Source organism: Globicephala melas, chromosome 17 (genome assembly GCF_963455315.2).
Source record: "Globicephala melas chromosome 17, mGloMel1.2, whole genome shotgun sequence".
NCBI classification, from domain to species: Eukaryota; Metazoa; Chordata; class Mammalia; order Artiodactyla; family Delphinidae; genus Globicephala; species Globicephala melas.
This window is the reverse complement of record NC_083330.1, coordinates 3,013,142-3,030,195: the sequence shown is the minus strand read 5'-3', so window position 1 is coordinate 3,030,195 and position 17,054 is coordinate 3,013,142. Positions and strand designations below refer to the sequence as shown.

The following is a 17,054-nucleotide window of genomic DNA, read 5'->3' as shown; positions in this document are numbered from 1 at the left end:
CTCGGAGGCGGCGCTGGCAGCACGTGCTGGCGGGCTGGAGTGGCGATAGGTGACAGGAAGAGAGCAGCGAGCAGGGCTCCTCGCTCAGCAGCTGGGCAGACGGTGATGTGATTTACGGGACCAGGAAGACTGGGGCCACAGCAGGTCGGGTGGGGCGGAGAACAGAGCGTTCTGTTCCGATACATCATGGTCTAGAGGAGGCTGAGACGTTCCCGGTGGGACTGTCAAGGTGCCGGTGGGTAGGTGAGTCTGAAACTCAGGGAGCTGTGCAGGGCTGAGGACATAGTTTGGGGAGTCATCGATCAAAAGGTGCTGATTGATTGAAATCCCCAACCTGGCTTGGATATCCGAGAAGTTATTAGCGCTCCCGGGTGTGTCTCAGTTCCCAAATTCTCGGTCTCCTCCCTGCCCTGCCCTGGCTTCTTCCTCCTGAAGTGGGGCTGGGCTGCCCCCCACCCGCTGCATCGCTGGCTCCTGCTAGGAAAGAAGCAGCCCTCCGACACCTCCCTCCTTCTCTGCCAGCTGCTGTGCTAGCCCTCCAGGGCCGGCGGCCTCTCCCTCACCCCAGCCACTCTTCGTAACCCTCCATACTTGCCTGCTTGGGGTTTTGACCTGCCGAGTATTTGAACACTTGGCTTTTGGGCGTCTCTGCCCTCCTGGGTGCCCCACCGAGCTCTGGGCCGCGCTCAGTCCTCCCCTCAGCACCACGGTGCCGGACAGCCCCCCGTGTCCTGCCCACTCCCATCCTGCCAAGCTGCCTTATCACCTGCTTTGACACTTTTCTAAAGCAGTTGAGCTTGTCAGGATTTATAATAGGATATGGGCCCTTTTTACTGAAAAAATACACTTTCTAAACCTAATTTTTAGATCAGCTCTTGCAACTGGATTTTCTTTTCCCTTTTCCTTCTCTATCCAGTTGCAGTTGTCTGCAGGCCTTTTGAGAACCGCTGTGTCATTGTGCTTGTTTTTTCAGTCTGCACACGACACCCCTCAGGATCGCTTTAGCCATTAGAGTCGCATTAAGATTGATCAGCTGCGCGTTCCGCTCGCTGACTTTCTCTGGCAAACCAGAGTCTTCGAATTAAATGACCATCCGTGCTGTGCTGAAATATTCATTTGTAGGATTTGTGTTCCTGTCTTCCCGCAGAAGCACCTTGGATTTGATTTCACATTCTAGTTGTTCTTCCTGTTTAATAAGGTCAGTTCAATGCACCATAATCTGCTCCGGACAGCTGCAGGTTTAACTGATGTCACCTGGTGAGTCGCACCTGATGGAATGGCCAGTCGATCAACACGTTCTTTCTGCACAATCTAAATTAAACTTTGGGGTCAACTTGAACAGAGGAAATTCCGCCAGTGATGGAAAATTTAAAGCCCAACCTGTTCTTGGTCGATTGTACATAACCAAGTTATCCCAGCTCACAGGGAAATCCTGAGAATGTCAGTGCCTTTTGGAAGCAGCACTGTGTTTCTCAGGGCCTGAGAAATACTCAGCAATGGAAAAGTTCTAAATAATATCTTAGTGGACTGAAAAAAATCAGGCACTGTGTTTAGAGCATCTAAGTGATTATGCTCTGGAGAAGTTTACTTTATGTTAATCAGGGAAAATACGGAACAAAGTCTGGCAGGGACAGTGGGACCTTGAACATGTCTAGGCTACCTATGGTCAAATTACTAGCTGCCTTGTATAGGAATAATAAAGTGTTATTACTTGTGTTGGTGTCTTAATGGAGATATAAGTTAGAGTTTACTGAGACAGTGATGATACCTTTTCTGTTCAAGGTCCTTTTCCAAGATACCACTTTCCTCTTCTTTCAAGGCTCAGAAACAAATAATTGATTTTTTCCGCTTCGTTTAATTAACGTTCACGGAGGGATTGCCACACAGAGGATGCTATTACAGACCTGGGAGGTACAAATGTGAGTAACACAATGCTCTCTGTCGACGAGAAGGTAAGAACTTGGAGGTGGGGATTGATGGGTAGTTACTGCAGTGTGATTAGTGTAGGGGCACCTCGAATGCGGGTGAAGCCTGGGCAGTTCCGGGGCAGTGAGAATTCCTTGAAGCTGAGACTTTGAAAAGGGCGTCATCAAGAATGAGGCCAGAGATGTCGGTGGGTTGAGATGAGATGAGAAATTCCTTGTACGTTAAGCTGGAAGTTGGATTTGATCTTCTAGGCCACGGTTAGCCATTGAAAGATTTTAAGCAGAGGTGTAACGATCATCACATTTTTCTTTTGAAAAATCATCCCGGCAGTAGTGTGGAGGATGGATTTAGGGCAGGCAGGAGCTGGGGGTGGGAAGACCAGCAGGAAAGGTACTGACAGACCCAGGAGAGAGATGGCGAGACTGTGGACGAGGCAGTGGTAGGGAGCGATGGGGAGAGACTGGGGTCGAGGATTAGAGGGAGTGTGAGAGCGGGTAGACACCTGGAGGGCAGAGGTGCGTGTGCGGAGCGCCCTGGGAACATCGAGTTGTTGGAAAGCCATTAGAAGGGGGGGAGGTACAATCTGGGGCCTCATCTGTGGAAGTGGATAGACTCTCCCTGGAAGAGAGCTTAGAGGAGGGAACAGCAGCAGTAATAAGACGAGGGGATAAAGAGGGATGAAGAAACCATACTGAGAGCAGCTGAAACAGAACAGAGCATACAGATGCCCCACTTGACCATGCTTTGACGCGGGATGTTTTGACGTAGTGTGGAGGTGATGTGCGTTTAGTAGAAACCATGCTTCGAATTTTCTTCATAATAAAAATTGTTCCGTGGCTAGAGTCTAAAAGTGTGAAAACGATCCCAGGGCGGAAGCTGCAGCCCAGCAGGGCACAGGGACTTGCTGAAGTCCCAGGTGACCGAGTGGCCCAGCGAAGCCCAGACCCAAGTTCCCTTCACATCCCGGCTGCTCCTGGGCTGCGGCTTTCAGATGCGTGTCATCCTCTGTCTGTGACTTACCACAACGGTCTCTGGAAATAAACAGCGTTTTCCCTCTCCACTTCTGTCTTGCTTTCTTTAAGAGTGTCAGTGCATGCTACTGTTTAAACTGTTTTGTGTGATACGTGTGCAGAGTGAAGAACCAGCTTTGTGTACGGATGCACCGGATCTTGGAGCCGGAGGGCACTTTGGGGCCCGCCTGCGTTCTGCGAAGGCAGGTGCCAGGGCTAAGCCATGAGCCCTGCCAGGCGCGGAGCTTGTGCCACGGCCGGAAGCTCGTTGGGCTCTTGTTTCTCCTTCTTGTAAGTCTCGGAGGTGGGAGAGGCGGGCCCCCGGCTCAAGGTCACGCAGGTGTGTGGCAAGGTGACCATTCCCGGTGACAGCCCATCTCCTTGGCCGGCTCCCTCCCCCCCCAACCCCCCCCCCCCCCCCCCCCCCGCACTGGCTCTGCTCCACTGCACTCAGCGGCCTGCTTCACGTCCACATCCGTCCTGGGGCGCCTGCGCGTGGCCTGTCCTTCCCGGCACGGACCCACCTACGTTCTTGCCACTCCTTTCAAATGCCGCCTCCCATTCACTCGGGTGAGGGCGAAGCTGTTTGTCCGCCTCTGAGCGCTCACGGCCCGGCTCAGGCCCCGGCCCACAGCTGTCCGCAGAACGAACGGGTCCGGAGCCCCCTCCCAGCACCCTGCTTTCCTGCTCCACGGCGCTGCGATGGGAGAAGAACGCCCACACCTCAGCGTCCGGGGTGGGGCGCGGCCTGGCTGCTCACCCTTCCCGCGGTGGGAGATCCTCCCCACCTGGCGCCCTCTTCCCGTGCACGTTCTGTTAGCGCCACGCGTGCGGAGCATTCAGCCTAAACAAATGTGATGCGGATTTTTCCAGATCCCAGTATAAAAGTCACGAATCGTTTCTAACAACAACCAGGGCCCAGTGGCCCAGACACATCCAGACCCCGTGATGACACCAGGTGACACTGAAGGCAAAGTGGATCCAGACCCAGGGTTTTCTGCTACTAACTTCAGAGTCTTGTAGGTTTCCATGGTAACAGACGCTGGTTTGGCAAAAACATGATACACTAATTTTCTGTCCTTTTTTAATGGGAAAGATTGCTGAGCCCTGACCTGGACCGTTTTATTGGCGAAGGACACAAAAGAAGCTGCTGGCAGGCGAAGGAGCCGCCCGGGGCCTTCTTCTGGTGGGGCTTGCTCTGCACTTCCAACCTGCCCGCAGATTGCAGGTTGCTACCTTGTTTCCAAAAGCCAATGGCAAGCAAGACTCACTGTACAGAGAACAAACTAGTGGTTACCAGTGCTGGCGGGAGGGGCAATTTAGGGAAGGGGTGGGCGGAGCAAACTACTGGGTGTAAGACAGGCTACCAGGAGGTGTTGTGTAATACGGGGAGAAGCGCAAGCGTGAAACAAAGCCCAAGTAACGTCAGGACTCGCACACACTAAATTTTGTGATCCAGACTTCGGGTGCTAAAAGCGTTTGAAGAAGGAAGAGATCTACAGGGGATATTAAAGAAGACTTACAGAAACTGTGACAAGCTGAGGCTGGATAGATGGGTACGATTTGGGAAATGGCTCGGGAGGAAGAAAGGTATTACCCGTGAAACAAGTCACCTCAGAGAAAGCCCAGAAGTATAAATGAACATGGTGCATTTACGTGTGGACAGAATATAGTTGGACCAGAGGAAAGGCATATATTGGGGAATTTAGAAATTAAAGTGGGCAGTGGTGAAACAAACAAAAAAAGAGCTCATGAAACAAACAGTGGTTTAGTATGATGCTAGCTTTCATTTGGAGGAAATACTCTTTAAGGTTATAAAGCAGAGAAGTGACTTGGTTAAAGGGATATTTATGAAAAAGTAGGCTGACAGTAGCAAGGAGGTTGGATTTACATGGACATATCCCAGAGTTAGGAAGGGCAGCTATGAGACAATCCGGAAGATCCAGAATTGAGGGGATGAGGGCTTAGAATAAGGCAGTGGCAGTGGGGATGGGCAGGAAGGGACACTGAGAGTGACATGGGTGGATGAGGTAACCAATTACATGGGGGAGAGTGGGAAGTCTGCAGTGAAGATGATTAAATTTCTGAGGGTTTCTGATGAAGGGCAGATGGTGTTTTTATGGTCAGAAGGCAGCTTGTTTGAGAAAAAGTTAATTTGAGGACATTAATTTTAAGGGGCTTAGCATTCCCCGTCCTTGTTTAGTGATTTACGTCATAGAAGCAAAAAATTAATTTAGTACTTATTTTTGTGAGAAGCTATTCTAAGTGATAAGTTAAAATAACTGGCCCTCCTTCCCTAAAGGCTTACTTCAAGTTTGTATTATAATATATATATGTACAGAGATCATTAGTGAGAAGAGAGAATAATACAGAGGTGAAATACAGAAATACAATTTTATAACAACAAGTGCAAGTGAAGTTTTCGGTGTTTATATTGGGAGGGAAAGTGAGAAGAAGACACTGAATTTCTGCTCTGTTCACATAGTATTACATCTAAACTTTGCCTAATTGTAAGCCTATTTTTCTTACTAGTAGGGAATCAACATTCATTGTAGAAACTTTAGAAAATACTTATGTATTTTATTTAATCAGGGATTATTCACTATAGTATTTAGCAATCTAGTTTTCTGCTTGATAAAATGGAATTGATTTTTTTTAATCATTAAATAATCTTCTCTGGCCTTTTTAGTGACTTTATAAGATCCTGTTATACTGATGCTTTATAATTTTTGCCAAGTATTCTATAGTTGGATGTTTAACTCAATATTAATCTTTTGTCATTTCAAATAATGCAAAGAACATTCTGACAGCTTAATCTTTGAATATATGCATGAATATTCCCTTAGCATAAGTTTCTGGAAATGGAATGCTATACAAATTTTAAGAGTTATAGCACCGAATTTCTCTCTTGAGAACGGGAATTATCTTTGCCAATGTAATAGGCAAAAATGTCATCTCATTTTTGAACTTGACTTTATCACATATTTAAAGGGACTTAGTATTTTTTTATTTTTGAGTTATCTGTTCTTGTTTTTTGTCCATTTGGGGGGGATTTTTTTTGTACTTTTATTGTTTTGTAGAAGTTTTTTTTTTTTTTATCTATTAAGGGTATTAGCAGTATATATGTTGCAGACCCTTTTTAAAATTTTACCTCTAATTTTATTTTAAATATTTTTTTACCAAATTTCTCCACACAATAGTGCATGAGTTTCTGTGAATGAAAGGATAGAGGGAAGCAGGGATAGGAGACATGAAACTAAATGAGATTATTCTATATTTTTTTGGTAAAGGGTTTTATCTTGGTGGGAGAAAAGTTCCATGCAGATTGTGATAGGAAATCAACATGAGATGAAAATTTTACCTATTTCATTCACTAGCAAATATTGTTCTATTCCACTCTAACAAGAAAATCACACACATTTGTGATTCTGATGTTCCTAGTAGATTTCAGTCCCTTCTTAGTCTTTCCATGACATTTGTTTCTGCTTTTCTTCTTCAAAAGTATTCTGATCGATGTCTAGTCATGGGCTAGTTTAGTCTCACCTGTGTTTCATCTTTACTTGTTATATAATTTACCCTACTATCATTCATGCAAGGTTAGTTAGCTATTCTAGGGTCCATGGAAAGAAAAATGAGCTCATGAAATAAAATCTGGGAAATCCAAACTAACAATAATCAGTTGATGAGCAATACAAATTTAGCTAAATTTTACTTTTACTGTACATCAAAATAATATGAACAAAACTATCCCCTTAATAATCAGAGATTCAAGTTTATCCCTAGTCTTTTTATTTTCTTCACTTCATTATAATGAGATGAAACAAAATCTTCTTTAAACTGTAATCTTGCTCAGTTTAAGCCACTCCTGGTTAAGCAAATGTCATACATTTCATTTACAGGGTTGCGTTTTCCCAGACACTTCACAGTTACACACTGAAATAGAAGGAGAAATGCTGTTTTGGTGCTTCTGCAGTTTGTGTAGTGCTGTCTCATGATCTTCTCTCCCTACTTTTAGTGGATTTTGTCTTTTTCCTAAACTCTTCTTAAAACCACTGTGGCCTTACGTACCTCCAGACTCTTCCAGAAACAAGGAATGCTTCTAATAAAAACAAAACATGTGGTTTATAATCTCTTTTAAGAACATGAAATGCATAATCTTTGCCATAGGTTTATATTAAAGTTACGTGTTCAGAGTATTCCAACATCAAGTCCAAATACAGACTTGATTTTCCAGACTCGGCCCTGAAGTGAGGGAAAATTGACCGTTTCCTACTGTTCTGCACTCACTGGGCCTTTTCTTGAACAACCTCTAAGCTAAGGTCACAAGAGGATGAGTTTTAGCAAAACTATTCTTTAGGATTGGATTGTTTGAGACTTACTTGTGTGCGGTGTAAGAAAATATCTTTCCTTAGAACAATATACTCTCTTTGGTGGCCCTGGAAGTGCAGCTGCTGAAGTAGGATTGAACAGGAACGAACAAATTTCATCTGGAGCAAATTATAGACACCTTTATTTCCTAATTAGAAAATGCATAATTGGGACAAATCATGTGACTGTAGGCAGAGATTTTTTTTGCACCACTAATTTTGCTTTAAACCATTCTTCAAATCTATTAGTCCAATAAATGTGACAAAAGTGTGTGGAAATCCCAGGTGCTTAGACTGACCGTCAGCCCATTCCTCTGATGGAAAGGATGCTGCTTCCTAGCTCTACACATGAGAAGAACACATTTCCTGCAGAAGTTCAATATTCTAGTCTGAATACTGGCCCTTGTAATTTGACAAAAGATTATAAAACTAGATGCTGAGAGCTACTTAGAATGGTTCTCAGTGGTGTCTGGCTTTTAATCCTGTCTCCATGGATTCTATTCTGTGGTTATCCAAGGCACCCAACATTATTGATAACGGGGGTAATAGAGATAAAAGCTTGAAATTAAAAGACTGAAATCCAATTCTGTTACTAACTATGTAACCTTAAGCAAGTCCTTAATCTCTCATAACTTCATAACTAAAATACAGATAAGTGTATTTAATTTTTAGATGGCTAGAATTGTTAGAAAAAATTTAAAGGTATTATCATGCTTAGGGCAGTGTTTGATACCTAACAGAAATTCAGTCAATGCTTCATGAAGAAATTGGCTTCATTCATTCATTCAACAAATACTTATGGTGGGTCTACCTGGGGCCAGGATCTTATCTAATTATTTGGGATAAGTCAGTAAATAAAATAACAAAGTCCCTGCTCTGTTGAGGTTTATGTGTCTGAGTGTCTGTATGTGTGTTGTTTCCCCACATAATTAGCAAGTAAACATATGAATAAGTTATTAGGTAGTGGTTTATGCTATTTTGAAAAAAACTGAAGAAATCTAAGAGAAGTAGAGAGTGACAAAAATAGGGTATAATTTTTAAGATACAGAGTTGTCCCCCAGGATAACGTGAGATTTTGGTAGAGGTCCAGATGAAATGAACCATATGTATATCGTAAGCATGCTTGTTTTGGGAAAGAGAAGAGGCCGGTGGGCCTGGGATGAAAAGACAAAGAAAGTCTTGGAAGGAAATGAGATCAGAGCGGATGTGGTGGGTGAGGTTGGTACAGATGATAGAGTCTCACAGGTTGTTTTAAAGATTTTGGTTTTTACTTGAGCAATAATTTCAGGCAGTGGAGCGATGTGATATGATTTACGTTCTAAAAGGAACATTTTTGCTGCTACATAGTAGACCGTACAAGAGTGGGAATTAAAATTCAACAGGCTGCTGTAATGGTGAAGGTAACATAAAACTATGGCTTGGACCAGAATAGTAGCAGTGTAGGTGGTGGTTAGTAATCAGATTCGGATACATTCCTAAAGGCGAGGTAAGGGTGACTCCTGTGTTTTTAGCTTTGAGTAACTGTAAGAATGGGGATTCATATACTAATATGACAAAAACATGGTACAAACAAATTTTGGAGGGAAAATAATCTGATTTTATAATGTTACATTTGAAGTGCCTTCGTTAATTTGGCTAAGAGGAGGGTTCAGGGCTAAAGATAGGAAATTGGGAGTAGTCAGCATATAGGTGGATTGGGCAGACCAGAGGGGAGGTTGGAATTTTGAAGCGCTAAACTTCTCAGGATCTGGAAGATGAGAAGGAATCCAGCAAAGGAAGCAGAGACAGGTTAAGAAATAAGAAATCGTCATGTCCTGGGTGCCAGGTGAAGATGTGTTTCAAGGAGAGAGTGGCTAAATGTATTGAACATTACTGATATGTCAAGTCAAATGAAGACTGATAATTGACCTCACTACCAACCAATCAGAATAATGTCCATGAGTTGATCATGCACCCTGAGACTCTGTCCCTCTCCTTGGCTTTAAAACCCCTTCCCTAAAAGCCATTGAGGAGTTTTGGGTCTTTTGAGCATTAGCTGCAGTGATCCTTGTTTAGTGCCTTGCAATAGATGCTGTACTTTCCTTCCCCACAATCTGGCATCAGTAGGTTGGCTTTGCTGTGCATCGGGTCAGCAGACCCAGGTTTGTTCAGTAACGTAATGATGATTCCATATAAATGAAACATGGGTTTGTGTCCATAAACATGGAGACATTAACTTCTAAAACTCAACACCCATCCTGAGACAGATAACAGAGACAGTCAGAACAGTAGTACGGCTTCTTACACAAAGCCAAGATTAAATGCAATGCTGCGTCTGTAGAGACCACTAAAATTAGCATCAAATTAAGAAGGGTTGGTATCATCACTGTTTTTTAAACATTAGCTTGGATGTTCTGTTTTCTATAATAAGACATGGAACAGAAATAAGTATATAAATATTGGCGAGGAAGAAAACTGACCACTTTGTAGTTAAAAGCATATTTAATTTTTTATGACTAAAACATCAAAGCAATCACTTGAAAATTAAAAAAATGAAACGTGAATAAAGTGATAGATTAATATATAAAAATCAAAGGCATTCTTGTATGTAAAGAATGACTAAGGAGAAAAATGTAACAAAAGTTTAAAAGATACACTTCAATGTAGCGACAACACATCAAGTATTTGCATATTGGTAACCACTTCCTGGATCCCTTGGAGAGCACTGTGTGAGGTATATTGGAAAGTGATACCACTCTTTGCGATTTATATTGAGTCATTAAAATATTCATGCCCATTTATTATACTAATTCTATGGCTGGGAATTTGCCCTGAGGGAGTAATCCAAAGTGTGCGAAATGTTATACACAGAAAAGTTTCCAGTTCCCTAAGAGTAAAGTAAGAAATTTTCAAAATTCTCAGAAGTCGAGGAATAATTAAGCAAATATGGTTCATTCTTATGATGGAATATAATCTGATTTTTTTTTTGGTGTCAGGAGTGGGATATAATCTGATTCTTAAACACGATGCTTATAAGGATTCTTGTGTAAAGTGAAAAAGCATGCTACATTTTTGTTACAGTTTTAGTAAAAGTATATAAAATATTATTGGGAAAGTATTGGAGGGGGAAAAAAAAAGCTTTAGATGGGTAACTGATAATTCTATCATGCTAACACAATAAACAGTTTTCTCCTAATTTCCAAAATGTCTATAATTACTTTTATCTTAAAAAATGGAAACACACATATTTTTATTTATTTATCTGATTCATGTTTTAAAGTAACAGTACTGGAAATATTAACTTTTTTATTTTACTCTTTTTTATATCCTGCTACTACCTGAAAATTTTGAGTTAGAGTTTGTTAATTCTTTGTGTGTGTGTGTATGATATTTAAAAATATCTTCATTACATTTTACACAAGTAATAGAGTAAAGCAATCTGCTTGTAAATATAGCGACCAGCACAGAAAATACAGTTTGTGAGGAGTGAGACCTCTCTTCATCATACCCTTCTCTTGCCCTTGGCAGTACCATGTTTTGCCTCAGAAGTTAACCGATTAATGCATATCATTCCAAACATTCCTGTGAACTTATTTAAATTATTCCAGTGCATTTAAAAATAAACTGCATTGTATTATGCTGTACGAATTTTTTCTCTCTCAATATTGCAATGTTTTCTGGATAGCTTTCTCTCTCAGCACCAGCCATGTGACCTCATTCCTCTAACTGCTAGACATCGGGAGAAGCAACTTCAGCGAAAGCCTGATTAATGAACTGGTGGCGAAGCAGTTAAATTCTCCTTACCACTAGTGATTATGCTTAAATCTGCGGATTTCTTCCAGAATTTCGACCAGTTTTTCTGTCATGTTTTGTTTCCTGACTCTCTTGTCTGCCTGATGGAGCGTATCCTTTATTATGTGAAAGCCCTCTTATAACTGCATTTTGCTGCTGTCTGCTTTACCAGTCCTTCCTGGGTGCTGTGCCTTCCTCTGCTCCTCCTCCTTTCTCTTGTCTATTCTTTATTTCTTTTTTTTTTTTCGGTGGGGGCCTCTCTGTTGTGGCCTCTCCCATTGCGGAGCACAGACTCTGGACGCGCAGGCTCAGCGGCCATGGCTCACGGGCCCAGCCGCTCCGCGGCATGTGGGATCCTCCTGGACCGGGGCACAAACCCACGTCCCCTGCATCTGCAGGCAGACTCTCAACCACTGCGCCACCAGGGAAGCCCCTCTTGTCTATTCTTGATTTTGCACGTTCTAAAATTTTCAAATACTAATTGAACTGAGCATACCTTTCTATTTTCAGGATGTTTTTCTTCTAACTTTTACTCATTCAACAAATCCTTACTGAGGCCTTAGTAAGTGCCTAAGTCATCATCAAACCCACTTTTGTTACTACAGTTACTCATCTTAAAGGAGTTCAGAGTTGCTGTTAGTAGGAAGGGCAATTAACCAGCATAGTATTTCTGGTTAGTTGAAATATATGCCTATCTTAGGATTAGGTGAAAACCAGTTTTTATTTCAAATTTTGCTATTGAAAAAAATTCTCTAAGTATGGTAGAGTTGGCATGGGTCTGGAATTATTGAAAGACTGGATTCTGGCTAACTAAGGTGTATCATAAATAATAATTTCAAATCTTTTATTGTTAAGAGCCTCTTGAAACCACATAATTCAATACCTCTTCTTTCGTTCAGATATTCTTCTCTCATCTAGCAGTTGTGTTTACTGATACTGGTGGTGAATTGTTTAACCTTTTGAAACCATTTTTTTGTAATTCTAGGGTGATATTTGCACATCCCTGGCTTTTTTTTTTTTTTTTTTAAATAAACTATACAAAGCTTATTCCAGAATGTTAGTAAATGGGGAAAAGCAAGGAGCTGAGGGCAGACTAGCATTTTTACTAATTTGGGGGCCATTTAAAATTACAGTTTATACTGCAAACAGACTTCAAACCATTTGCTCATAAACACTGTAACATAAAAAAATGAGCTTAACATTGCTTTAATATCTTATTTACTGCCATATTAGGAATGTCTTTCTAAAAGATCAATTTTACTGGCTTTGAACTAGACTAGAGACATTAAAGCCCATTGGGGAAAATAGCTTCCATTAGAGCAGCAAGAAGAACGTCATGGAACACAGTGTAGCAGAGAAATAATTCAGAAATTCGCAGCCAGTTAAGATCCTTATGAGTTACTTCAAAGATTCAGTAGGGTTCCTGAAGAAGACATAGGTTTTTTTTCTTTCTTTCTTTTTTTTTTTTTTTGCGGTACGCGGGCCTCTCACTGTTGTGGTCTCTCCCGTTGCGGAGCACAGGCTCCGGACGCGCAGGCTCAGCGGCCATGGCTCACGGGCCCAGCCGCTCCGCGGCATGTGGGATCTTCCCGGACCGGGGCACGAACCCGTGTCCCCTGCATCGGCAGGCGGACTCTCATCCACTGTGCCACCAGGGAAGCCCTGTGCTCTTTTTTAATCCTTAAATCGCTTTTCTTCTTTTCTGCTAAAGAGTGATGGAATAGTGTCTCCGACCTGGTTGCCAAGAGGCTGATGGAAATGCCTTCTGTTCTGTTGCTTTTGGAAAGTAAGTGGTGTCATTACAGTAAAACAAATTTGATTTTCAGTTTAAGTTGTCGTTTTAGCATCTTGGCATCATTCTTGCCAAAGACCAACCCTTGTTTATTCTCTTGCATTACAATAAAAAAATGGAGATCTACTCACCAGGGAAAAGATGCCAGCGAGGCCAGACTGGAGGCAGAAACACTCAAGGATGGGTAAGTGGATGAGAAAATGGAGACAGACTCACGGCCCTCTGTTAGATGTCTTACATGTACGTGGAAGCATGTACAAAATACCTTGTGCCTTAAAATATTTTACAATATGAACTATGGATGTATATGTGTAAACTGTTGGAATTAGCTGCCACGTGAATGTTATGGGGACATCTGTAAAGTAAGAAATGGCAACACTGTTGGAAAGATGCTTTCCCCGTCTTAGAAGGTAGCAGGGGGATGGCTTTTTAATGGGTCTGTTTTGTTTAATTGGGAGATTCATAGAAATCACGAGCAGGTCCATAAGATGAAGAAAGATACTGTCTCTTTCATGGGAAACATGCTACAGTAGTGAGGAAAAACTGTTTTTAAGGTGTGCTAAATAATCAGACTTCACTGTCTCAGAGGAAGGGTAAAGTCTTGGTTTTTGTTAATTCAGCCAGGGGAGGTCTGGTTGCTTTTATTTGTTTGTTTGTTTATTTATTTATGGCTGCGTTGGGTCTTCGCTGCTGCGCGCGGGCTTTCTCTAGTTGCGGCGAGCGGGGGCTACTCTTCGTTGCGGTGCGCGGGCTTCTCATTGCGGTGGCTTCTCTTGTTGCGGAGCACGGGCTCTAGGCGCGCGGGCTTCAGTAGTTGCGGCACACGGGCTCAATAGTTGTGGCTCGCGGCCTCTAGAGCGCAGGCTCAGTAGTTGTGGTGCATGGGCTTAGTTGCTCCGCGGCATGTGGAATCATCCAGACCAGGGCTCGAGCCCACGTCCCCTGCATTGGCAGGTGGATTCTTAATCACTGCGCCACCAGGGAAGTCCGGTCTGGTTGCTTTCAAGTGTCAAAGCTTTGCAGTTGTTGTATTTATTATAGGAGTTCTTAAGGCATTTAAAACACACACTTCACAGAGACTTGGATAAAATACTTATTTCTCATACATTCTGAAATGCGCAAAGTTTTTTTAAAAGTCGTGTCCATTCACTAGGGAGCATGTACATGTATGAGAACTTGTGAGTAGGTGGAGGCCAGGGATCCCAGTCAGGGGTGGTTGGAAGTAGGACAGATCTACTGAGCAGGGGTACGTGGAAGACAGAGATGCATTTCTTGGAGGTGGTAATAGAGCAATTTAAACCACCAAATAATCTCTTGCCTACACTTTGCAGGAAATAGCATAAAGATTCTTTTACCTGAGTGATACAGACAATTTGCCTTTTCTCTCCTTCATTTGTTTTAATGAACACAAATCAAGAACTCAGCTCAGCCACCCTAGATACTTGCTAGACAGAGAACATGGATTTAAAAGCAGTTTTTAAAAGTTAAAAAAGACTGTTCGACTACAAAGCATTTTCATTGTTCCCTCTCTGAGAACAGCTCAGCTGCCGTCCAGCATGGGATAGTACCCAAACGCTAAGCCCATCAGACTCCAGTGGGAGCAGCTCTAGAATAATCTGGCCCAAGCATCCTGGCCCAGCTTCAGCGCTCCTAGAGGTTCTGCAAAAGACCAGGAGGGCTGCCACTACACTGACCAGCATTTGCTCTTCCCGGACGCGCCCCGTGTTCACAGCCTTGGCTTTGAACATGGTTTGAGCTCCTCTTTCAGGCCCTGCAAACTCCTTTCAAGGTCCACCTCAAATGAAGGCTTCCTGGACCACCTGGTAAACTTGATCTCTCTCTGTTGTGTGTTCATAGCCCTCTGTTCACACCGTTGAAGCCTCTTATCAGTTCCCACCTTGGGGTCTGTCTCTACTCCGAGCACTGAGTCAAGAGGAGAGATGCTGACTGGCTCCTACTTGACATTCTCAGTCTTTATTCCGGTGCCTGGCAAGTAGGACCTGCTCAGGGGTTCCTCACTAGCTGGACTTTTATATACTTTTGACTTCCAGTTGGCTTTGACAACCAGGACGAGACCATGCCAACTTTGACCTGGATGGTTTGAGTCAAGATAGCACACGTGACCTGAAAGAATGAAGGCTTGTCTCGAGAACAGAGACTTTTCCTGCTCTATTTGTTTTCCGTATCACCTACTTCTATTTTACTCAAGAGATGTTATATTCTCTATAATAAATCATGTTTTGAGAAAAAGGTCTAGGCAGAACCTGCAGAGTTATATTCTTAATATATTGTGTCTTTTTTTCCTCCCGAACACTACAAATTACTCACTCTTCTAACCAAGCAGGACCCTATGGGGGCTTCCAGGAACAGACCCCTTCTGCTGGAGCTCCTCTCTCAAGTACCCGGATAACAGTATCTGACGCACATTTCCTGAGTTGCTTTACAGATGTCAAAACCCCCCAGCAAATGGAAGACGTTAATTACTTGACGACCTTGAGCACACAGCCCCAGGCCTCCTGGAGCCTAAGGACTGATAATGTTAAAGGCTGTGACACCGCCCTGCGACCTCACCATCAGCCAATCAGAGAATTGTGCACAAGCTGATCTCGTACCCTGCGACACCCCCTCCCTCACCTGGCTTTTAAATGTGCTTTGCCGAAACCCTTCGGGGAGCTCGGGGCTTTTTGGGGCGTGAGCCACCTCGTCTCTTTGTTTGGCCTTGCAATAAACCTTTCTATGCTCCAAACCCTGACGTTCCGGTTTGTTTGTCCTCGCCGTGCATCGGGCACATGGACCTGCGCTCACACTGATTCCTGGATGGTACACTTGGGTGTAAATGTGAACTGGAAACACACTTTCTGAGTTAGAGTCTAGAAATGAAGGGACACTACCTGAGTTATGGTGTTTGCACTTCAAATAGCATTTATTTGGCTTCTCCAACACACAAACTGTGTGACCTTCGTATTGTTAATTACCTGGAAGGTCAGGAGGAAGAAATATGACTCTCATTCAACTTGATCAATCTGTGGGGTCAAGAGGGCGGTTTGGGGTCCATAGTGGAGTTTTTAGTCTGTAATTAAAAGAGCGGAGTCGGTCTTCACAGTATCAAGCAGTCAGATCAGACAGTTCAGGTCTGAAAATATCACACTGGGAACTGATTCAATGAGAGTGATTACTTACTTAAATATAGAATCTGTCTTCAAATATGGCCATTGGTTTATGGTGTTCTGTAAAATGAAGATTTGAAAATGAAAGCAAATCACAAAATGCTTTTACTTCCTATGTTATGCCCACTCTTCCCTATTCAGCCCCACGTAGCCAAAGCTGGTTTTTCATCTCTTTGCAGTTAATTTGGAATTTAAAGAATTAAACTCACAGTGCTTTAAGAAGACTCATCTTTTCCCTGTCCTAGGCCTTCACTTCACCTGTGCACAGCACACATCTGCACGCGCACACGCGCGTGCACACACAGACACACCCACACACACTGCACTTTGATAGAACAGCATGGGATTTGAGTAAAATTTTTAGGGTTTATTTATTTATTTTTTACATCTTTATTGGAGTATAATTGCTTTACAATGCTTTATAACAAAGTGAGTCAGTTATACATATACATATGTTCCCATAGCTCTTCCCTCTTGCGTCTCCCTCCCTCCCACCCTCCCTATCCCACCCCTCCAGGCGGTCACAAAGCACAGAGCTGATCTCTCTGTGCTATGCGGCTGCTTCCCACTAGCTATCTACCTTACGTTTGGTAGTGTATATATGTCCATGCCTCTCTCTTGCTTTGTCACAGCTTACCCTTCCCCCTCCCCATATCCTCAAGTCCATTCTCTAGTAGGTCTGTGTCTTTATTCCTGTCTTACCCCTAGGTCCTTCATGACATTTTTTTTCTTAAATTCCATATATATGTGTTAGCATACAGTATTTGTCTTTCTCTTTCTGACTTACTTCACTCTGTATGACAGACTGTAGGTCTATCTAGCTCATTACAAATAGCTCAATTTCGTTTCTTTTTATGGCTAATATTCCATTGTATATATATGTGCCACATCTTCTTTATCCATTCATCCAATGATGGACACTTAGGTTGTTTCCATCTCTGGGCTATTGTAAACAGAGCTGCAATGAACATTTTGGTACATGACTCTTTTTGAATTATGGTTTTCTCAGGGTATATTCCCA

The 17,054-nt window shown here is 42.9% G+C and overlaps 1 long non-coding RNA gene across 3 annotated transcripts; it reads left to right on the top strand.

Moving 5' to 3' along the window:
* The first annotated feature begins 4,308 nt into the window (after positions 1-4,308).
* LOC132593776 (uncharacterized) lies at positions 4,309-15,594 on the top strand. 3 transcript variants are annotated; one of them, XR_009559602.1, is made up of 4 exons: positions 4,309-4,492; positions 10,968-11,185; positions 12,786-13,050; positions 14,406-15,594. It is a non-coding gene; the product is annotated as an uncharacterized lncRNA (long non-coding RNA). The 3 variants fall into 3 exon arrangements; XR_009559600.1 differs by lacking the exon at positions 10,968-11,185; XR_009559601.1 differs by lacking the exon at positions 4,309-4,492 and having other exon boundaries at positions 7,528-11,185.
* The last annotated feature ends 1,460 nt before the right edge of the window (positions 15,595-17,054 follow it).